The sequence below is a fragment of the Drosophila miranda genome, chromosome 2 (assembly GCF_003369915.1).
Source record: "Drosophila miranda strain MSH22 chromosome 2, D.miranda_PacBio2.1, whole genome shotgun sequence".
Lineage (NCBI taxonomy): Eukaryota > Metazoa > Arthropoda > Insecta > Diptera > Drosophilidae > Drosophila > Drosophila miranda.
This window is the reverse complement of record NC_046675.1, coordinates 20,456,188-20,479,198: the sequence shown is the minus strand read 5'-3', so window position 1 is coordinate 20,479,198 and position 23,011 is coordinate 20,456,188. Positions and strand designations below refer to the sequence as shown.

At 44.6% G+C, this 23,011-nt stretch overlaps 1 protein-coding gene across 2 annotated transcripts in view; it reads right to left on the bottom strand.

Annotated features, from left to right (window-relative positions):
• Positions 1-18,900, bottom strand: part of LOC108156058 (acetylcholine receptor subunit alpha-like 1) — a 63,915-nt gene extending 45,015 nt beyond the window's left edge. For both annotated transcript variants that reach the window (XM_017287341.2, XM_033388454.1), the window contains exons 1-2: positions 18,105-18,900; positions 13,196-13,998 (exon numbers count right to left, since the gene is read on the bottom strand). The gene's annotated coding sequence lies outside the window, so the exon portion shown is untranslated. The remainder of the gene's footprint in view (positions 1-13,195; positions 13,999-18,104) is intronic.
• Between the last annotated feature and the right edge of the window lie 4,111 nt (positions 18,901-23,011).

Below are 23,011 nucleotides of genomic sequence, written 5' to 3'. Positions count from 1 at the left end.
TTAAGCGACCAGTCGATGCACGCTGGCCACTGCTGGTGCCACTGCCACTGCCACTGCCACTGCCACTGCCACATCTCTCAAAATTCCACTCAACTTGCGGCCGAAGTTGCGGCTTTGTTTGGGGAAAGTTTTGGATACGGCTAAGCGGCATATCCTTTGTCCCATGCCAGTTGCAGCATCCTGCAAGTCCTGCAAGTCGCCTTGACCGGATTGTGTGGTCAAGACCGAAAGTTACAGCCAGGCTAATTATCATAAAAATAATAGCGCCTCGGCGATCTTAATTGAATTTTGAACCACAATGCAGCCACCGACTTCATCTCTTGCCAACAGCAGCAGCAGCAGGTGCAGCCGAAGATAAAAAATCCTGAGCTGAGACACAAACACCTGAGAACAGGAGGGATGCCAGTAGCCAGCTTAAGGCTGGGGATTGGATGGTTTTTAACTTCGCATAATTATAACGAGACTGTTTATTTTACTCTGACATATTCGAGAAGACAAAAGGAGCGACTTGCTCTGCCGCTTAATTTATGCAGAATTTCAATGAATCGACTTGGGGCACTTGGCTTTGGATCTTTGCGCGGCTTTTCCGCCTCTGAGTTGCATAGATTAGCATAAAATCATCAGCGACCACACCACACACCCTTCCCTGGGGCAAAAGTCATTTTGGTTTTCAATTAAAAGCGTTCTCTGGCAGCAGTCCCATCCGGCCATATATCAGCCAGGTCGCAGCGTAACTCACCTGCATCATCAATCTAACACCAGAGTCGGGTTCGGGTACGGGGCGGGTTCGGGTTCGAGTTCTGGCACGGGACCCACATGTACGATATACCCCTCTATATCTCTCGTACTCGTAAAATGCGCGGGCCCAAAGGAAAACAGGAAACGTGGTGCTTATAAATTTGCAAGGACATGGCAGGTCTGACTAAGTCCGGGCTCGTAATTCTTTGTACTGGCTCACAACAAACACTGGCCAGCAAAAATGCGATGGCATTGGGTATTCTGATTTGTGTTATCCTCCCAATGCGGATCCTTCGGTGCGGTTCAATGCCCGAAGCTTGTGTTGGCTTGTGTAAGTAATTGCTGGGGGGAAAACTACACGGGGAGTCATTCATTCATTTGCCCCATCATAGCGTGATTTGTTTGTGTGCAAGTGCGGGAGATTTATGCATGTATCCGTCGAAAGGCAGGAGCTGCTCCAAGAGCAATAAAACTAATTATGAAAGTTTACCTGGCTGGGTGAACGAACGAACGAGCGAACAAGGACGGGGACCGGGCAGGGGTAACATCGAGTGGCACGTGCAACAGAGGCCACATCAGAGTGCTTCTTCGTTACTCCAGAAAACCAGATAATAATCATAACATTAATTAATGGAATAACCAGAAGGTTTCCGCCCTTTGTTTCTTCTTTTGTGTTTGCGTATTTATACTTTTATTTATATTTTATTACATGTATTTTTTGTTTCATTAAAATTAGTCCGGAATGTTATTGTTGTGGCGTCCCAGAAGTGGGATGAAAAGGCGCGCCCATCTGTCCGACAGAAAGAAGAACAGATTGTGTGCTTTGTGACCATTAAATTGCGCCATTAATATACCCCCAAATGGCCATGGACATTGTAGCTTTTTTGATTGCAGTGCAAATTCAAGTTTAAATTTAATTTTCATGGAAATAAATAAGGTTCAGGACAAGGGGAATATGCTGAGCCTGATCTGATACGCTTAAACGGCGGAGCCCAACCTTCAGCCGTCTCTCATCCTGGTTGGTCCCTAGCCCAGCACTACTACCATTTCCTTTTGAGAAGAATATTTGATTCTTTATGATTATGTGTTTTCTTGCTTCCATTTGATATTGCTCATTTTTTTGCTGCCTTGCCTGGTTAGTATTGTAGTAGTTGTCTGCCATCATAAATAGTATATCTGTCTTTATTTTTACACAGAGAGCAGCTTATAAGATTTATGCGTCCAGTCGCACGCACACAAGGACAGAGGAAACTTTATTTCCTTGAGACCACACTTTCCGGTTGCCCCCAGCACTGGGAGCCGTATGTGACATAACATTGATTGAGTTGGACAGGGGACGAGCAGGGCAGAGCAGGGTAGGTGGGACATGCAAGCAAGTGAAGCTATTTGCAGATACTCGTATCTAATATGCAAACTGACAACTTAAGTACGCACATAAACGAAATCTAAGACAGGCATAGACAACGCTCAACACATTCAAGCAAACAAATATACACACAAGCTCAGAGAGAGGGACGGAGAGAGAGTCACATAGGGAGTCAAATATTACACACACTTGGCCCCCAGAACAGACCCCACCACTGTCTCCTACTCCACTCCACTGCCATTCATTCCATGCTGCTTCAAATGACAAGTTAATCATTTATTAACGTTGACATGTCATTGCTCAAGTATTTATTTACTGCCTGGCTGTGGCAACTACACACATGCACCCCCACACCTTTACAGGTTTTAGGGGGCTTTGGACCATTACCTTTCGTGAATATCTGTGCACGGAATCCCATTCAACATTCACCTGGATGCGGATGCAGCGGGGAAATTGCCTAACAAAAGAAGATTCAAAAACATATGCAACATCGTTAGGTTAAAGGCAGTGAGCAGTGAGCAGCTGCAAAAGTATTTATAATAAACATAATAAGCAGGCGACAGCTGTTGCCAATGCCTGCGTCACGAAAGTGCGCCAGGGCGTGGCAATGGCGGTTTTTGGGGTGTCGGTTACCCGATGACAGCGCAAAAGGCAGGCAAAATGTCTAATCCTTGAGACATTTTCAGCTTAATTACGTGTTTACCACGCTCTCCAGGACACGCCCGTACCAGGACCAGGTCCTAGCTTCAGGTGGGTTCTGCCAGAGCTTAGTTTTGTTTCCCTCTCGTTTTCCCTCTGCCACATACACGCACGCACATCAACAGAACAATGGAGTGAGGTGGTTGGCAGCGCACCGAAAAGTATGCTACACATTCTATACTTTCCCACATATTTCCAGCACACAGAAAAACATTTCTGACGGTTTTTGTGCAGAGCAAAATGTAAAATATTTTATGGTGTACCCGAAAAAAGAAACGATGATGAAACGTTGGGGATGAACAGAAGAGGAAGGGCTAGAAGATGAGAAAAAAATACCAATCAGCGTGACTGTTAGCTGAACTCGTGCTTATCGTCAAGTTTTTGATTTGCTTTAAACTTTCCTTTCACTCTGCTTCACTTCTGCTCTCTCTCTCTCTCACTCTGTGCCTTTCGTGTGGGGCAAGATGAACTGGGCTTTCTTTTGAGGCAGGCCCATCCACGCTGCGTGTCCTGGCATCCTTTTATTCGCCTTTCTCATTTAGGCGCCTGCCGCGGCTCAATTATATAAATTTTTATGTGGCCCCAAAACGAAAAATTTATGCGAACGTTCGTTTCTGTTGTTTGCACAAGAAAAACGTGGCCGAAGCCCTCCTCCTTCTGCTCCTTCTGCTCCTTTGGTGCTGTGCTGGTTTTTGCTTTTGCTTAACAAGTGGGGCGTGAACATGTCCTGCCCTGGATCCTGGTCGTGGTTCAGGACACCACTTAGGCCGTGGGCCTCGCTGGCATCATGTTTTCCCCGTTCGTTCTCTTGCACGAAATATTCCATCTTATTAATAGTTTTCCCATCGACATTGACGCAATAAAGTATTAGACAACAAACATACATACATACATATTTCATACACGCTTGGGTAAACTGAAAAATATAATCATATTTCGTGGGGGTTTTGGATATAAATACAGGGGAACTTGAACCAATAATTAACATGATTTCTGAGATGAAACTTCCCTTTCTGTCGTACTTTTAGAAAGTTTGCAAAACTTTCTTTAGAGCAAAAACTCTTTCCCCTTTCGTTTCGCTTTACTGGCTTTGGCTGTCGTGTTTTATTCTGCCCTTGACTGATATTATGCCGGAGGGATTACTTTGATGGCAGCCCATGAATTACAGCCCCGCACACACACACCGACATCGCACATACATATGGAGCCAACTCCTGTTCGTACTGTCAGACACATAAAACTACAAATGTACACACATATCGATGGCTGGCAGAAAGGTGCTGTACTACTGCTGCTGCTGCATTCAATATATCAAGTTGGGACTAGGCTGGCGCAAAAGTTTTATTACCCCCTGCTATGAAAAATTTCGCATTCTTGTTGTTGCTGTTGCTTAGGCCAAAAGATGGGTTTTATCCTTAGAGCAAAGTCAATGAATTGATTGATGTATGCCTCGTGGTTCTGGTTGGGAAACAAACCGCGTTGAATTGAACCTAACCGAACCGAGCCGATCCTAAAGGCAACATTGGAGTAAAATGGGAATAAAAAGGGAAACCGGAAGAGTCAGAGCCCCTTTTTCCAGTCACTCACACATGCACATAAATTACACTTTTACGCTGACATTTTACTATTTCGCAGCCAGCGTCTGCCTTTTCACTTTTGGAGGCAAACGCACTAAAAAACCAAAGCTAATAGCCGTGAGTGCCGAGCATCTTGGCTTCCGTCGAATTTGCCACACTCGCCACAAGTCCGCACACACACGCAACACAGACACATGCAGCAGGGAGCTGGGATCATGGAGCAGGGTGCTGGGGATGTTGGAATGTTGGCATAAACTACAAGATTTTATGTTCTATTTGCTGCTTTTACTGTTCTCTACTTTTGGCTTGGCTGGGTCAAAACTTCAAACAAGCTGAAAATTAATTTAATGTGCAATTTCCATAGGGGCACGGAAGAGCGGGAGAACGGAAAAAATGATTGTAAACGGCAAAAGTCATTGGGGCAAGCAAATGAAAATGTAAACTTAAGTGGCACACACACGCATTTTTTTCAACCACTTTATGTACAGGGAAAAAGGGAGGAAAAATAAGAGGAAAAGCGGAAAAAAGAGGAGAAAAAGTAAACGAAAGCCGAACAAGCGGCAAACAAACAGGCTAGAGCGAAAAAAAGCAACGGACTGGGCCCGAGAGTCTCGACTCTGCTGCTCTCGGCTCTCTCCATATTTTATTTAACATTCTCTCTACGAGCACTCGACACACATTCAGCGCTAGTTTCGGCCACCATTAATTGGATGTGCCAGTTGCAATGGCCGCCACTACGGCAATGGCAACGACAACGGCAACGGCCACGGCAACGGCAATAGCCCACCACACCGCATTCAAGCGGGCCTTCAATTAAATTCAAATTAAGGCTGGCCCTAAGCCCAGAACAGATGGGCAGAGATTTGGGCCGCCACATATACAGCCAGATATGTAAGCGACTTAAATGATGCCCCAATGACGTCGCATAAATATTTCGTTATGGCCCATCTGCGAGAAAAGGGAAATAACCAGAAAGAATCACGGCAAAAAGAAAAGAAAAAAACAGCAATCGAAATGTGGCAGCAAATCGATGCCAGACCGCGCCGCACCGACGCACCACATGGCGTATGCGTAACGCAAACACGGCAAAGGGCAGGCGAACAATTTACCATTGTTCCAAGTGTTATTTATGGTCTTGCGATAGCACCACAGTGTACTCTGGATTTAAGGTCAATGGAGTCGCAGATCTTTAACCACCTGACTGATTTCACATGAACCGTACACAAGTACAATCCATCGATGATGGAGATCTACTGATCAATTATAGGAGAAAATAACCATAAATCAAAGGCATATCATATCATACTGGTATCTTGGTGTACATCCAGTTCCAGTTGACTTTCATTCGCATTGATTTCGCGCCCTCCGGTACTTCAACCAACGACAGTTGCCATTTCTTTTGGCAAAGCCAACTTCCGTCTGGTTAACCCCCTTGCGGAGCAGCAGCATCGGAATCAGAGGCATCGACATCGACTCGTTACATGCGCCACACACCACGCAGAGCACACACATGGATTGTGGTTGCTCTGGCTCTCTCCTCCACATTATTCGATTCTTATTGTAATCGTATGAATATATTTCTCGCATTATAATGCTCACGCAGAGCGTCAGTGGCTTTTTCCTGCGCAGTCGTTGACTTTTTGCATTTTAAATATGTGTGAATACCCGCTCTGTTCTCTTGTAAGCTTCACTGTGCCTGTGTGTGTGTGTGCGTTCAATAATTTCCGGCACGGCATTTTGAGTTGGGTACCGTACCCATACAGTGCGTGGCCTGGCCTGACTCTGGCGCCGTTGCCAAATAGAGTGTAACGTCTGTATCCGTGTTTGTATGTGGAGGCGCCATCAACTTGAAAAAGTGTCAGCAACCAAAGCCTTAAATCTCTGCCTGCCACTTTGTGTGTCCCATTCTATATCCCTCTGTGTATGTGTGTATGTGTGTGTGTGTGTGTGTATAATACACACCTCTTCCTGCCTTTACCGCTGCCAGAAAATCGCATTTGTATCACTGCATTTGGCATTTTCTTCTTTTTTCCGTTCCCTGTGCTTCGACAATTTCTGCCGCCTAACAAACCGGAAGGAAGTAAGTTTTTAAACGCAGCCAGCCAGGCCCAGATCCCACAGTTTCCAGTTTCCAGATCCCAGATCCCAGTTGCTGACTCGCCTGTGGGCACGGGCACGGGCATGAGGCTGTGATGCTGACTGCGGTTACACCCCCATCCACAACCTCTCCTTTCTTCGCTCACTCCTTCTCGCTGTGGAGGCAAGACAGTTTATTACGTTGCACGCGCGAATTGCACTGCTTCCAGTCAACGAACTGAAATCAGCCAGCCCCAAAGTGAATGCAGCGAAATTGGCCAGTGAATCCAACTGGAGCGGCAGCTTAAAGGAGGAGAGGAGCTCGCGAAAGGAAGGATGGATTTTAAATGGGGCCGATCCGACGAGAGTTTTCCAACCATTTAGTTTATAAATTTACCTTTTAGGCGACCATTTTCCCCGATACGTCAGCGGCAAGTCTTTGTCTTGGGCACCGAGTAAGCCAAGAGGCAGTTAAGCTTTAACCGTTTTTGTGAAAACTTTCCTTGCGAACCGTCTTTGGGAACATTTTTGCCTCACAATTTTGCAGCTTGGCTTCCACCACTAAACTTGTTGGTCTTCATTTGCCGATGGAAACTTTTCCCCTACCCCCCACGAATAGGTGGGGTGTGTGGCGATTCCCAACCCTCAAAACGAGCTCAACTCATTACATACAATTTTCCCCTTTACTGTCGCAATACTCCGTGGTCCATGCTCCGTTCCCATTCTACCCTAGTGAGCAAATTGCTACCCTTCGAGTCATTTAAATTAAATACACTTTAAACTAAAGGCTTAAGGTGGAGATTCATGGCAATTGGCAAATGGAAATGGAAATGGACAGATATCTAAAGGTTTCTCAGTCAAATATCCTAGCCAAAATCATTTGAATGACTGTGACTCTGCTTCTAGTATGGCTGGTGCTGCTGCTGTGACTGTGACTGGGGCGAAAGATATATTTTACATATAACGAGGGTTCCCGTCCATTTTCTTGTCATTCTTGTTGGCGTTGCTGTTGCTGTTGCTGTTGGCCGACCCGGAGCCTGAGGAAATTAAAGTGGTTTTCTTTTTGGATTTGGGGGTTGGCTTTTGTATATCTGTATAACTCGTTGCGGCTGTGTGTGTGGGTGAGCGAGAGCGGGTGCGGATGCGGATGAATGCGAGTGAGTATGAGTGTCTCTGAGTACAATATTTCGGAAATTACTTTGCACTGCTGGTGGTGGTTGGTGTGGCAACTTTGACACCGCACCTGACTCTGGCTTTGAAGTTTTTCGCGTTCTACCTGCACCCAAAACCCAAACAATACCAACAACAACAACAGCAACACAAAATGATGGCCAAAAACGTAGCAAAGAAGCAGAGAATATAAACTTCCGTTTTGCCGACATTTGGCAAATTGACATTTTTATTTTTGGCACACAATACTTTTTTCACTTGTTTCTGGGATTTCAGGGATTTCGTATTCAGTTTCACCGTCGTCTCTCCCAAAAAAAAATATCTCGTGTAAATGAATACTCGTAGCGGCCTTTTGTCCGGCAACAGCGGCAGGGGAAACACAAGGAAAACCCAAAAAAGAAAAAAAAAAAAACAAAGAAAAATCCAATGGAAATTTGAAAGAGGTTTTGGCTCCTTTTTTCGTGATGCTGGTCCTGGTCCTTCCTTAGCCTTTGTCTTTGGTGCGTGTGCCTATTACGAGTACTTCTTTTTGGCCCTGCCCCTTTGCCCCATTCATTCGGTTCCATTTTTTTTGTTTTCTGTGTGTGTATTCTGTATTCAGGCTGGCGCCATTTTGGCTGCCTGAAAAGTGTTGAATAAAAGCGTCTTGAGCCTATTATGGCCATAGCCTATATTTGGATGTGTGTCTGAGAGCTGCCTCTAGTGTTATCGTGCAAGTTTCGCTCCTTCTACTCCCCTTCCTCCCATCCATGACTTGCTTAACTTGACAAAAAAGCGTTTCCCGAGATTGGGCTGACGGACTAAAAAACCTGACACACACTTCCACACACTTTGGTATAATTTGGCCCTGATGCCACTTAATTCCTCTGCATCAGGAAGATTGGAAACAAGGAAATCTCTTAAGTGACGAAAATCTGGCATAGGATGAGATAATGAACAAAGAGGATGCACTCAATAGTTGTTCATGCTTAGAAGTTCTGGGTGGAGCATGGTTCTGGCTATAAGCTTATTGTCAATGGAATGGCATTACTGAATTTACAAAATTCGATTTTTTTATGAATTTGCAATATTATTTTTAGGTGGATTTACTTTTATAAATTCCATATTTACATGTATATGTCTTGAATTAGGTGGCTTAAAATATAAGATGGTCATTATTAAATCAGGATAAGTTCTATTAACAATCCTCATATACGTGCTTCATAGGTTCTCTCGAAATCTAATAAAATAAAATAAATAATTATATTAAACTATTTTTACTAATTCTCTTGTCATAGATTGAAGTGTCTTCACCTAAATTTTGAAAGCAATGTGCAAATGTTTGTTTTAAATAAAATTCATATTTTAATTATAAAATGTTTCATATTGAATTTAGATACTTTACAAAAGAAAATCAAATATATTTCCTACATATTTAATATCACATATTTATTTTAAAGTGTATTTTATTTAGATTAAATAGATTTATACGGCCCTAAGAACACTTTTTTAATACATCTATATTTAAATAAAACTGAATTCTATTGAATCACAATTTTTGTATTTAAAAACCGAATATTTAATTTAAATATGGCTGTTTTTCTTTTTACTCGGCCGTTTTTCAATGTCTTAAATCATAAATTAAAACAAATAATCTTAATATCTTTAGATAATCTTATTTATTATATTTTGAAGCACTTCACATTGAGAGTCTTTCTTAATGTCCCATACTGGGTCATACAGATCATTAAAAGAGCTCTTCCTCAGATGGCTGTCGCTTGCATAATACGAATACATGGGAATCATAAATATCGAGCCAACGGGTGGAGCAGCCACCCACAAAAGTTCCACTTACAGTCACCCGATGGTAGTTTTATTTCGGTTTAAGCATGGATATATATATGGATGTTCTTTGTATGTGACTGTTGTCCAATATGACACACATACCCATACTCGTCTAAGTTTTAATAGATATACACATAAAAGTTTTCACAATACATTTCTTTCGCCATTTTTCAGTTTTCTTTAGTTTTGTTATTGTTTTTCGACAAGTTTCTCGATATTCGGAGAGACGGAAAGCTGTATGGATGTTCTTTTGTTGGCTGCATACATCTACATACTCGTAGATCTGAGTATTTGCGTATAATTTTACAATGTCATTCAAATTCAGGCAACATCAATAAAATCTTGAATCGCTCCCTAAATATATGTATGCACATACTTACGAGAATATATAATATTTCGCTTCACAAATGAAGCGAGAAGAAGGGTAAAAAGGAAGCTAGTTCTGGCCAAAGTGTTCTGCGATATGCGAAAATTGCATGCAAAAAAACAAACTGAAGGAAGAGGAAAAACGTCAGAGAGGATTTTCGAGACGCACATCATGCATATGGGAAATGGCGCAACATTTTATAGCGCCAACTTATAAAAGAAAAGGGCGGAGATGAGTTTACTGTGGGGGCAAGCGAGGGGTCGCAGTAAGGACAAAACTTGTAGTTGATATGGCACGAAGCGGCCATATAGCCCCGACAGCCAGTTCCCAGAGAGTTCAAGTTCTTAGATTAACTGCCAAGCAAAAAAAAAAAAAAAAAAAAACAAAAAGAGAACAGAGATGAAAAAAAGAAAATGGCGCAAGAGGACAGGACATCGACGGAAGTCTGGTTGTCCTTGTCAACATTTGGTGCGAGCAAAAAGAGAATTTTTGGCAAAATGCGAAAAACAAGTAAACGGAATTTGACAAACAATTTCAATAAATTTCTGCAAATAACTGACAGAGACGGCGAATTGAAAGGGAAGCAGCCGTATATAGGGAGACAGACAGAGAGGACAAAATGGCGGCCGAGGAGTTCAAAACGAAATTAAGCAGAGATGCTGGGAACCGAATCCAGATGAAGACGAGGCAGCAGGCCAGGCAAGCGGAAGGGATAACAAGTCGAATGTTGCGTTGACAATATTAGTTGATGTTCTGCACACACACACACACACACAAACACACAGTTCACACACAGATACAGACAGAGACTGGCAGATAGCAAATGTTATTTCAAGACGAGCCGAAGCGTTGGAAAGGAAGGAAAGAGAACCGGAGTGGAATGGTTGCCATGTCATATCGTAGTTCATTGGTTTGCCTGTCAGCTGTCAGTATGTAAGCCGCTCGTCCGAGCGCTTTTCCCTCTCTCTCTATCTCGCTCTCTCTCTCTCTACAGTTGTTGACCAATCTTGCTCTTCTTCATCATTTTCTGCTCAGCGAACTTCCTGCGTTCGTTAGACATGATGGCCTGCCGGTCTAAGGCTAAGGCTAAGGCCCATCTGCTTGCCCGCTTGCCGCTCGTTGGAATGTCATGACATGTCAACATTTAACACTTTGTCCCAGACCTTCCTCCCAATTTTACTCTTCCTCCTGTTCGTGGCAAACTTTTCCTGTTTCACTCAAATATTTTTGTCTCTTTTCTGTGTTTTTTTTCCCCCCACTGCTACGACAAAAATTTGTCATACGAGGAAAATGTTATCGAAAGCATATTACTCGGAAATTCTGCTACTCTGTGTATGAACTCTCAGAGCATCGAAGTGGCTTATGAATTACGAGTACATTGCATAAGAGATGATAGATATCAGAGAAGAGGAAGATAGAAGATACGATAGAAGATTGGATTGTGACTGGGTGGGGCTTATAATTCGAATTTGGGGGAATGAATACTGATGAAAAGGGAAGCGATGCAAACGTGAAAATATTTAACCCGAAATCATCTCTCTTTTATCGATGCCAACATTTCTATCGTTTGATTCTAGTTCTATTTATACTATTGAACTGGCACCCGATGTCAGTGGAGACGCCTTTGGCAACTCGTCGAAGCAATTTCTTGACTCTCTCTCCCTCTCTTGACATGCTGACTGCAATCAGAGATCAAACTAGCCAGAGGCAGTGGCATGGCACTCCACTTGATTGGCAATAATAATCGCTGTGTTCCTGGACCCCGGGCGGCACCAAATCTGCCTCGAGAAAGACGCAATCACAGAGGCAGATAGGACTACAATCTGAAGGTTTGAACTACACAAAAACACACAAAACTTGGAGTTCACCCATAAAAAAGTTGAACATTTTTCTATGACGCGCACACACACACACACACAGACATATTCCTACACCCGTTGTCAAACATAATTATGGCACGGGTCGTCCCTCAAATCATATAAAAATTTATATCTCAAATGCTGATGATGGCGATGTCAACGACGACGACAACGTTGGGGGATATTATGCATGGTTTATTTTTTACTAAGCCGCAAGAGCAACAGCAACAGCAGCAACAGCAACAGCAGCACCAGCTCCTCCAGCAACAACAGCGACGTGAGTTTGGCATCTATTTTTATGTGACGTTACATTTTTATGAGCGCCTAATAGTATGCAATGTATATTACGTATACGAGCCGTTTTCCGTAGTGTCAAGGTGTAGGTGGGCGCTCGGCTCTGCTCAGGGACCCGACTCCGTCTCTGGCTCTAGCTCTGGCTCTGGCTCTGAGTCTGGCCCCGGCCCCGGCCCCGGTGCTAAAATTAAACCAGACGTGGCTTTCGTCTCAGCCCGTCCCGCACAGCAACACGTGCACTTTGGACTATTGTTGCTTTTGTTGTTGCTGCTGCTGCTGTTGATGAACGCGAAAATCACAATTTTCCCTGCAGTACAATTTGTCAGGGGCTTTCGTTCGCTGCCGTGGCTGTCGTTTTTAGTTGCAGTCTCTACAATGACAATGCTGACAGTCAAAGGCAAGAGCTGCGCTCCAGCTCCGTTTTTGGGCCTGTGGTTTGTCAGCGACAACAGCACTGCTGTTATCCTTTTATGCATTTTAATTTCCAACAAACCACAGCTACAGATACAGATACACAAATACATACAGACACATATACGGGCACTAGCAGCAGTAGACTGAACCACGTGCGTGGCTGCCGCAGCCAGCACCCGTGGGTGCTTTTTCCGAGTGTATTTGTGTATGGCGATCATAAAAGCATCGCATTAGAAATTATACGACTGTCGGTGGCAAGCACACAGATACATTGGGAAACTCTGTGAGAATTTGTGAGTGTGTGGTGTGCCTGTGCCTGTGCCTGTGCGCGTGCGGGTGTGCTGGGGAATTCATTAGCACAAACCCAAGGCAAGAGAGTACGGGTGCTGGTGCGCGCTGAAAGTTGGCACACGTCACGCTGTCGCAACTTTAAAGTGCCTGTTCTTGCCCCCACATTCCCCATCCTCACAGGCCCTTGCATGCCCCCTGCGTGTGCTTATCATAAATTCATATGTATGCCGGGCGGCTGTACGACTGTTTTATTAACATTTTGGGTGCATTAACCTGACAGCTAATGGGCAGACAGAGCGACAGCCCGACAGGCCCACAGCCCGAGAGCACAGATTTTGCAGTTGCCCCGGGCTGGTGTTAGATTGAAGCGAGAGATCACGTTCTGGGAAGTGACTTGTAAAGATGGTATAATTGAGTATGTTGTGGGGAGCTATATAGTGGGTACATTTCATAGGAAAGTCGCTGAGGGACTGCTTCCGAAAATTATACAAAATTATAGCGGGCTTTCTTTTCTACTCACCGTTGCTGCTGAGAGCGTTGCATTGCCTACAAATGACAGGCCGTTGTGGTGCCGGCGTCGCCGTCGACCTGGTTGTTGCTGCTGCTCGTCGCCGCAATGTTGCAGCCGCGCTGTCGGTGCGCCGCCCTCGTCGTCGCCGCCGCCGCCACTGTCGTCGATGAGCTGCTGAGTGGCGAGCAAGGGGCAGCTGCTTGCCACACCCACTACGGCCAACAGGCTGCTGGTGTTGCTGTTGCCACCGCTTTGATTGCTGCTATAGCCGCTGCCGTTGCCGTTGCTCTTTCCGCTGCCGCCGCCTCCGCTGTGACTGTTGTTGCTGCTGCTGCTGCTGCTGCGCCGTCGTCGTCTGCGATGGCGATGGTGCGGATGGTGCTGGCGCTGGCGTTGATTGTGACGACGGCAGCGTTGCTGTTGCGCTGCGGCGTCTATTTTAATGGCAGCAATGGTGCTGCTGTATAGCAGCACGCCACCTGCTCACTTGTATCTACTCTGGGCTCTGGTTGCTCCTGCTACCGGCTGAGTGTTGCTGCTGCTGCTTCTGCCGCTCAATGTTGCTGCTGCTGCTGTAGCTGCTGTTGCCACATGCCTCTAGCTGTTGCTGCGTCAGTTGCTCGTTACCAAAGACAATTCCATGAACATGATGTCGGTTGCTTTCTGTTCTTGGGTTGTTCCCGTGGGCTTGTTTAAATTCCTGATTACGTTTTTGCGTTTTTTTTTTTTGTTGCTGGCAGCACTATGTTATTTTGTTGTTCTTGTTTTTCGTTTGAAACAATTCCAGTTAGCAGTCTTGAATGTTGGCATGGCTGCAACAAAAGAGAAATGGGTAAAAAATTAATGAAACCAGCACATTCAATTAGCCATGAAGACGGAAGACGATTGGACAGGGCATGGCAGGGCATAGCAGGGCAGCCAAAATGTATGCTACACGAAATGAAATTAACCAAAAATGGCTGCCAAATTGTCGAGAATTCGCCACTTTTTGGTGCTTTGTTGGCACTCGTCCTATCTGGGAGCTGACTAAGGTCGCCATATGTACGGGTGTCTGTGGGTCTGGCACGATTATTGCCATATCTGGTGGCATCAATATGCATATATTACAGACGATGTGGCACGGGGAAGGCGTTCGCATGCGGAAGCGAATTTTGTGTAAATTATAGATTTTTCCTCTGCTGCTGCTGCTGTTGCCCGACAATTTATCGTATTTGAGTTTTGGCTGGCAATGATAATTTATATATGTACGAGCACACCCGGATGTGTGTATCTGTATCTGTAACTTGTATCTGCAAGTTGGGCTGTCTGGTCTGGTCTGGGCCACACCCAGTTGACAAATTGCCAGGAGAAAATTAAATATTTTCTGCAGTTTTTAAATTGCCTTTTAAACACTAGCAGCCTCTCATGTCTTCCATTTTGAGAGAACATTTTGTGGGAAAACGAGCACGTTTACAAGGTAATTGATTTCTAGTTAAAGTTGCCTTTCAGAAGAACCCCCAAAAGTGCCAGAAACCATTGTCATCTGGCGTCCAGTCTATTAGTCCTTACCAGTCTTTCAGGAATGGAGAACGGCAATTAGGAGTCACAAAACTGCACGGACGATAAATGTGCAGTTGAAAAATTGTGGAATGCTAAAAAGGATCCGAAATGCGAAATGCAAATGACAAAGCCAAAATAAGTGCATGGGGAAAACGAAGAGAAAAATGTGGGTTGCGTGGCGAAAATGGGGAATGGGAAAATGGGGGAATGAAAAGCGCCAGCTACAAATGCAACTCTTAATGAGTGCGCTGACATAAAAATAATTATGAATTAAAACCAAAGTTGTTTAGTTTTTTGTGTTGTAGTTTTTTGTCTGGTTTTTATATACATTCCTTTCTGTTAGCTCATAATTCAAATGCATGTTAAATAAATATAGAAGAGAGGAAATAAATGGAAACAGCAACAGAAATGGGATAGATAGACCCAACGAGAGGGATGGACAGACGGACAGACGGCACAGTTGTCAAGGAACTCGGTGGCTGGGATCTGTGCCGGGTTCAGTTTGTTTCATTGTCTCCAGAAATGCGACGTCATCGTCAGACATGGCCGTTGCCATTGCCGTTGCCGCTGCCGTTGCCGCTGCCGTTGCCATCGTGCCCATCGTGCCCATCGTCATCGCCATCGCCATCGCCTGGCGCCCGTTGTCTGTCTGCATTTTCATTTGTGGCGCATAAAGGACAGACCCAGGCAGAAGGCAAAAGAGCTGCCAGCAAATGTCCATCAACAACTACAGCCAATGGCAACTGTGTGCGTGTGTATCTGTGTGTGTCTGCACGAGTACTCGTATCGGAGTGTGTGTGCGGGTAGCATAAAAGAACAGCGAACAGTGAACTGCTCGCAGTAAACAGCCAGTCGGCAGTCGGCAATGCGGCCAGTGGGATAGGCGGATAGCCAGATAGCAGCGAGATAACTGGATAGTTGGATAGCAGCGGGGGCTGTGTTCTTTTTTAGGTGCAGTCTCGGTCGGCGCTGCGGGTCAGCTGAGTGCAACGTGGCCAACAATGGCCGAGATTCCTCCACAGAAAAATCCAGTGGCAGGGCGCTCAGAAGTGGCACATAATGCACTCGATTTTCGAGAGTCGGGAGTCCGAGTGCCGTCTGAGTGGTTGGAAGTTTATGCTTAAAGCGCAGATTTAATGCAACAGCACGTTCGGAGCACCACTACTCTTTGGGGGATCCCTGGCTGAATCTCCAACTAATGAGTTGGCTTAAATATTTAGTTGGTCACAGAGCAGCAGACGCTGAAGCGGAAGCATAAATTGAATTGTGCCAGAGTCGGAGTCGCTGAGGTCCCTGCCCGCCTGTTTGCCTGCTCGCCTGTTCGCCTGGGAAGCAGCCTGGGAAGCGAAGTACGAGCACGAGTATGCTATAAATTTGGATGGCAAGCGACAAAACAATTTCATGGCAACTGCGACCGCAATCGAATTGCGCTCGGTGACAGATTTCTCAGTTATAAATAACGAGTGCAATTGTTTGACGGTGCAGTGAATACACACAACGAATATTTGGGAATTTGCTTCTCTCAATCTTTCGTTATTGCGGAATATTGTCTGGGGTCTCCTTCGGGGTTGATTCATTTGTATATTGATCGAGGGAGAGCGATAACCCCCTCTTGAAAATGCTAGAGAAATGTAGATACAATATTTCCGCTCTGCTCCTTCAAAGTTTATTTTATAAATTGTTTGCCTGAATGAGCCCGCCCCAGCTCCAATCGCTAAAATAACAATTGTGACAGCAACTTTTGTCCAAACAACTTGCAACTTGCTTAATTTTGTTTGCGCTGCACAAACTACTTAAGCGTGCAACAATAAAATGTAGCAGAACAGAGACACCAGACACAGACTGAGACTGAGACGCAGACTGAAACAATTGTGCCCTGCCACGTTCTCTGCGAGGGATAATACATCAATTTCAAATTATTTACAGAACTCACGCTGCAGGCACTGGCAGTGACAAGGGCAGTGGCCGGGGTGAAGGCGTGACACTTGCCGGCCAATATAAATAAACACTCGATATTCAATTTAGCAACGATTCATCAGCATATTGGCTGCGGTGTGAGGCTGCTGGCAGGACTTGACGCTGGCAACAAAAGACGCTTCGATGGAGACCAAAAATCAACTTCAAAAAAGGCAAATATTTGCACAACAACAAGACGCTGAGGACAAAGATGGCAATGGCGACACACAAAGACTGACACGCTCTCTTTACACACATACACATAGAAAACAGTATACATACATATACATACGCATATACATATGTATATATAAAGGAACATTTCTGTGTCAGACGAAAGACAATGGCAACAGCGTGCTTAGAAGAACAACGAGACAGCCTACACCCCAGTGGAGTAAAACAGGGCCAAAAGCAGAAACAGAGCCGGGCGAGACCCGTCAGAACTTTCTAAGCAAGTGGGAATTTACGTTAAAAACAATAACAGCAAAAACAAAGCCAAAACGAAAACGAATACGAAAAACAGAAGGCGAAAGCCAAACGCGACAAGCTGTGAGGATGTCTGACTGACTGGCTGGCTGGAGGATGGTTGGTGGAATGGAGGAGGATGTGGCTGGAGGAGGGCGACTGGCAAAACTGGGATAACAGGTCGGAGCGCATTCATTAGAGCAAACGAGAAAAACGTTTGAGGTAATAATAAAATGGGAAAATCAACACAAAAGCCAACTAGACATGTGAGCAAAGCGAAGCCCCCATTTGCTTATGCGCAACACAAAATTGTGATCAAATTACCCTGAGAATTAGTTGGAATGGAAAATAATAAGTTCTACGCAAATATAAGTGTGTACTAGGGCTTTTACGAAATACACAATAAATAAAATCCTATACAACATATTTCTAAGACATTAATTGTTCAAAGAATTCTAGCTCTTCTATGACGTTGAAAACGTAAATGTAGAACAATTCCTAAAGTATACATATTCAAAGTAAATAGAAATAATAATAAAATGACTTCGAGTTCCATTTGGAAAATACACATAGTAAACCATTCTAGAACCACATTAACTGGGAATATTTTGATGGTTAGAAATATTGTGCGCTCCAATAGATTGCCTAACAATTTCACGACTTTCAACTGCCATAAACATTCAGGACGCTTCTGGGCCAATACTACCACTCGCTGGCTCAAGTACAGGGAGCTCGCACACTGGCACACATTTCCGATGGACCGGCTGGCTGGTTGGCTTTCGGTGTGCAGGTCTGTCTGGGGCGTTGAACGCTGCCGCAGTTGGAGCAACAGTTAAGCAGGAATCATGTAGCACATTTACAGGCTGTGCTCAGGGATGGTTTGATGGCGGGGAGTGTGGGCTGTAGTGGAGCTGTGCGAGGAGTTGGAGTTCGAGTTTGGGGGAATACAATAACTTACATTACAGCGCTGCCTAGGCGACTGTCACTGGGGCTGCTTGGGCTGCTTCGGGCTGCTTGGGGCTGCTGGGGCTGCTGGCATCAATTTTTGAGCAGCTAAAAATGTCTGGCGACAAAAGCGAAGCAACACCAGGCACACCGACAGTCCGGCCGACCGATACACCGATACACCGACACACCGACAGACCGATACACAGACCAAACGACCGACTTGGCCAACGAGGGAGCGGACGTACGGACCGGAAACGAGATTCAATTTGAGGCGCTATGCGATGAGCCGCAAGCGACAGCACTCGAGGTTTTAGTTTACTGAAATGTGATTTACGGCCACCTCAAGTTGCACTGGCTGGCTATGCGGATTATTTAAGCACTGGTACACACACGGACACCGAAGCAGAAAACGCCCTGCTCGAAAAGCGGTACAGGGAGCGGGTGGAGGCACGGAGTCTGGCACGGGACCGGGCTCGCACTGTACTCTGCTACTCTGCAGCAGCCGCTGGAGCAGGAGCAGCAGCAGCAGCAACGGCAACGGATTGGAGTCTTGTAGTTGCGGGCTCATTTGCCTGCGATTTGTGGCAACATTTGGTCATTGGCTTGATGGTTAAGTTGAACACAGTTGTGGGGAAATCCTGGTCAATTAGAAATTGCCTATTGCTGTCTGTTTTATTTGCTCTGCACTCTCTTGTTGTTATTCGCTTTTATGTACTTTTTTTGCTTTGCTTTTTCTTTTTCTTTGTTTGGTTTGACGCGGCGCTTGCCTCTCGCTCGATGCGTACGATTTCTTCAACCCGCGGGCTCTGAGGCAACTACTGATGGCCGCCGCTGCATGGCAGAGTTTTTCGCAGCTGGGGCCGCCGCTGATGCTGTGCGGACGCTGCTCGGGATGTGGTCGTGTGGCGCGCGTCTCTCGCTACACTCTGCGCATGCTGGGCGCCACAAAGCGACAAAGCACAAGAGCACAGGACTCTCTCTCTCTCATTGCCTTACTCCGAAACTCTCTCTTTGCTTGACAAGCCTAAAAGTAGGCAATACTTTAAGCATCAGCTTAAGAATGGTGAAAGAAATATGTTTAGTTTCTCTTTAGATCCAGGAAAGTCGAAATATTTGTTTCAAGGGCTATAGTATCTTTATATAGTAACTATTTTGTAAATTCCAAATTTTTTCATTTATTTCAAAAATTTAAGCTGAAACTCTCTTTGATCAGGGTTCCCTTAGCTCCCATCGGAAGCAACTCCAAAAGGGCGTTTTACTTTGGGCCACATAGCAAAAAAGTCTACAAAGCGAGAGCATCCCCGTTCTCACTCTCACACTTTCATACGCTCTCTGGCTCTATCTCTTTGTTGTGCTCTCTCTCCCTCTCCGTTTGCGGCTTCAATTTGCTCCCTTTATGGTTGAAATTTTTCCAGCTCTTGCTGGGCAACTCCAGGGACTCTGCGGCCGCTCGTGGCCCCTGCCATCAGAGCTTGAGTTTGGGCGGCGGACAAAAAGTGGCCTGGCTAATAATTTACATATAGGGCGTGGATTTTTCTCCGGCCAACTCTCCAGCGGTGAAGAATGCATTCCCATTCCTAATCGAAAGTCCTTCCCTCCCCCAGTCCTCAGTTCCTGGTCATCATCTGCCTCTGCTTCGTCCATCCATTCATCTATCCATCCATCCATCCACTCATTCGTCCAGTCGCATTTGTTTGTTTATTTCTAAACATTGTTGTCTTTATTTGGGTGTTCCTTTGTTGCCGCTTTGTACTTTTGTACCCAAGGGGGGAGCGAAGAAGAAAGACAGATGCAAAGGGAGAGAGAAAGAGAGCGAGTTTCATTATGCGTATGAATGAATTTTATTTGTAACTCTGTTATGTTTCTGTGTGTGCGGTTGATATCCGTGTGCGTCAGTGTGCGTGCCAGTGTGCACATATGGGTGCAAATGGATGTGATGTAAATTGCAATTTTATGCGTATTTTCATTTCGTTTGCGTTTCTCTCCCAGCCACCCAGTCACCCAGCCCCCCCCCAGTATTCCTATCTCCATTCTCATTTTCCCCTCGCCGCTCTCTCTCATCGTCTGCATGTGTTTCTGTGTCCTGCCACCGTGTCCTGCTGTGCGTGTAATTGATAATGGTCTCGATTGTGGTTTCTTTGCCCCGCTCCCAGCTCTCAGCCACCCAATCCTCCTGTCCCTCTCTCTGCTTTTTGGACCTTCCTCTTTCTCTTTATCTTTGTTGTTCTTTGTTTTTGCTGCTGCTGCTGCTGCCGCTGCCTTGTGCCTCTTTTTGTTTGGCTTCCATTTGTCTGCTGTGTTCTGGGGGGAATTTTGACAAAATGTGCGGCTCGACCCACATCGCCTTATCCTTCCATGCCACATCGTATTGCATGCGATTCGTTGTATTTTTTTCTTCTGCTGCTGCTGCTTTTTTAATGCATTCAGTGTGCGTAGGAAGAGGGTAAATTTTCCAGGTATTTATCTGGATTTCCCTCTGTGTTTGGAGGCACAAACGTGGCAATATTTACAGGTGTGATTTGTCCAATTCTTTTCAATTTACGCACTCAGTAGATAGGTGGAAAGACCAACGAACTACTTTCAATACTTTGTCAACGTAATTGATAAATTATTATAAAAATAAGTGCATTATTTTTTTAAACACTACGGCCAAACTATTGAGCTGCTGATAAGAACCTATAATCAATTCAAATAGAAATGAATGAATAGTACAAGTACCATTGAACAAATGATATCTCTGACCAAATAAAAACAATCTTATAATTCTCAAATCTTACTTTAAACAAACTCATCTTAATTTATTTATTTTTTGTTTAAGTTCAATAAATATTTTATATTTAATTTGTATATTTGAATATGTGAAGAATTTAGTACCCTATTTAAAGTTTATTTTGGATATTCTAGTACTACGTGTATAAAAGAATTGACAACAAAACTGACCTTAAATTTGCAGAACCGGATATGTGTGTACTATACACGTCTGCACGTGTTTGTGTAGCTGGAAGAGTGTGTGACAATATTTACAAGTTTAACGTATCCTAAGCTAACTTTATTTTATTTGTGCAACACATGAATGGGTCCAACGGGATTTTTGGGCGTAGCCGAAGGGTTAACACTATCTGGCATTGATTGTTTGCGGGAAGAAAGGTCAAAAATCGTGCAATGAAATCGAATGAAATGCCTCGAAACGAGCTTTAAATATTAAGCTAAATAAGAAATGTATTGGCCAGTGTTCAAGTGAGAATATACTTTTCCAGTTACGAGATCAAACCACAACAATTAGAAAAAGCCACGATATTACCTGCCTTTAATGCTGCTGGCTCAAGATCGGGCTAACAGTCCACGGTATTCGGCCATTTGGCCCACGTCCCAAAGGTATTCGTGTTGGCCGGCCCAGGACAATGTGCCACTGGTAAGGACAAATGGCAAACGGCAAATACCATGCCGGACATCATGGCCAATGGATGGCCGCTCATTTGGCGCTTAAAAATTATGGCCACATGTGGGCAGTATGGCACTAACCTAAGCGAGCGAGCCACCGGTCGCCGTCATGGCCAACATGTTGACCGAATTTCGTTACGTTGGCAAGTTCCACTTTATGTCGTCTCGTGCCTTACCAAAAAAAAAAAAAACCCCTCCTCTCCAGGAGGTTTATGTGTGTGTTGGTTGGGGTTTGTGGCAAGCTGCATGTACATTCAGCGGGGGAGAAGGCATAACCAAAGTACTTGGCACGAAACACCTTGACTTGGCCCTTTGATTTAAATACATAGGTAAAGCCTTCAGCCCCACAGAAAGAGCGAAGTTGAGTCCAAGTCTGAGTCTGCATCTAAATCTGAGCCAGTCTGGCACACTTTGTTCACTTTAAATGCTTGAAACAGGCCCAGCCCAACAATCTCATTGTTCTGGCTTGGTAAAAGAATGTGCTAGCCGGCTGATTCGTGCAAATGCTGTAATGCCTTGGTGCTGCCTGGCCTCCCTGGTTGCAACACGAAGCCCAGTGCTGTCCCGGGGTCTGGTTTCCCGCTAAAACTGGATCATAAAATGGCCGTTGGGGGATCAGATGGCGTATTCAATCTTTGGGCCCGTAAATAATTGTATTAAAAGAAATTTGCCATATATATTTTAGGTACCTATACATTTATATAATCTCACATTACGAAAATTCACATTCAAATATTTGACCACAATAAAACCATATAATTTTTACTGATTGGAGGAAACAATTGAGATGTTTTTGCAGCTTCTCCACTCATTAACAAATTTCAGAGAATTAAAGTTTCGAAATGTTTCGCATTTTACTTTCAATCTGCTAAATATTAAAGAATTCTTTTTATATTTTAAAAAATCTCCCGCTTCTTTTATCCTAAATTTTGAAGACCCTAATAAGAAGTTGTACAATTTTTCTAGCCAACTGTTTTGGGCACTCGCTTAGCTTTAGGTGTAAATTCTGAGCCGGGACATATCTAATCCAGCACCTGCATCTAGTTGCCTTTGCGGGGGAAGGGAGCGTCCGAAAACTGTATGGCAATGGCTGCCTTTACGTTCATTGTTTGTGTGTGTATGTGTGTTGGTGTATGTATGTATGTATTATTGTTTTGCTTTTGTGTGAAGTGCGCTGCTTGAAATGCTGCACATGCCTGGCCAACCGCATGCCTGGGCTTAGAGGACCGCCGCAAATATTTTGGGGCTGCTTACCAAGAGAACGCTTACCTTCTCTCCCTCCGTAATTCATTTTTTGTCTCTGTTCAAATTTATGGTACTGAATTCTGCCCCATCTGTCCCCTGCTTTCAGAAGCGAGCACAATAAAATATTTTTTGCATTAGGCAAAAATTTGCTGAAAATATTTGCAGGTTTTTCAGCTTGACCAGAAACAAAGACAGCGGGAGAGGGAGAGAGGGCGCGATGCCGTGCCTGAG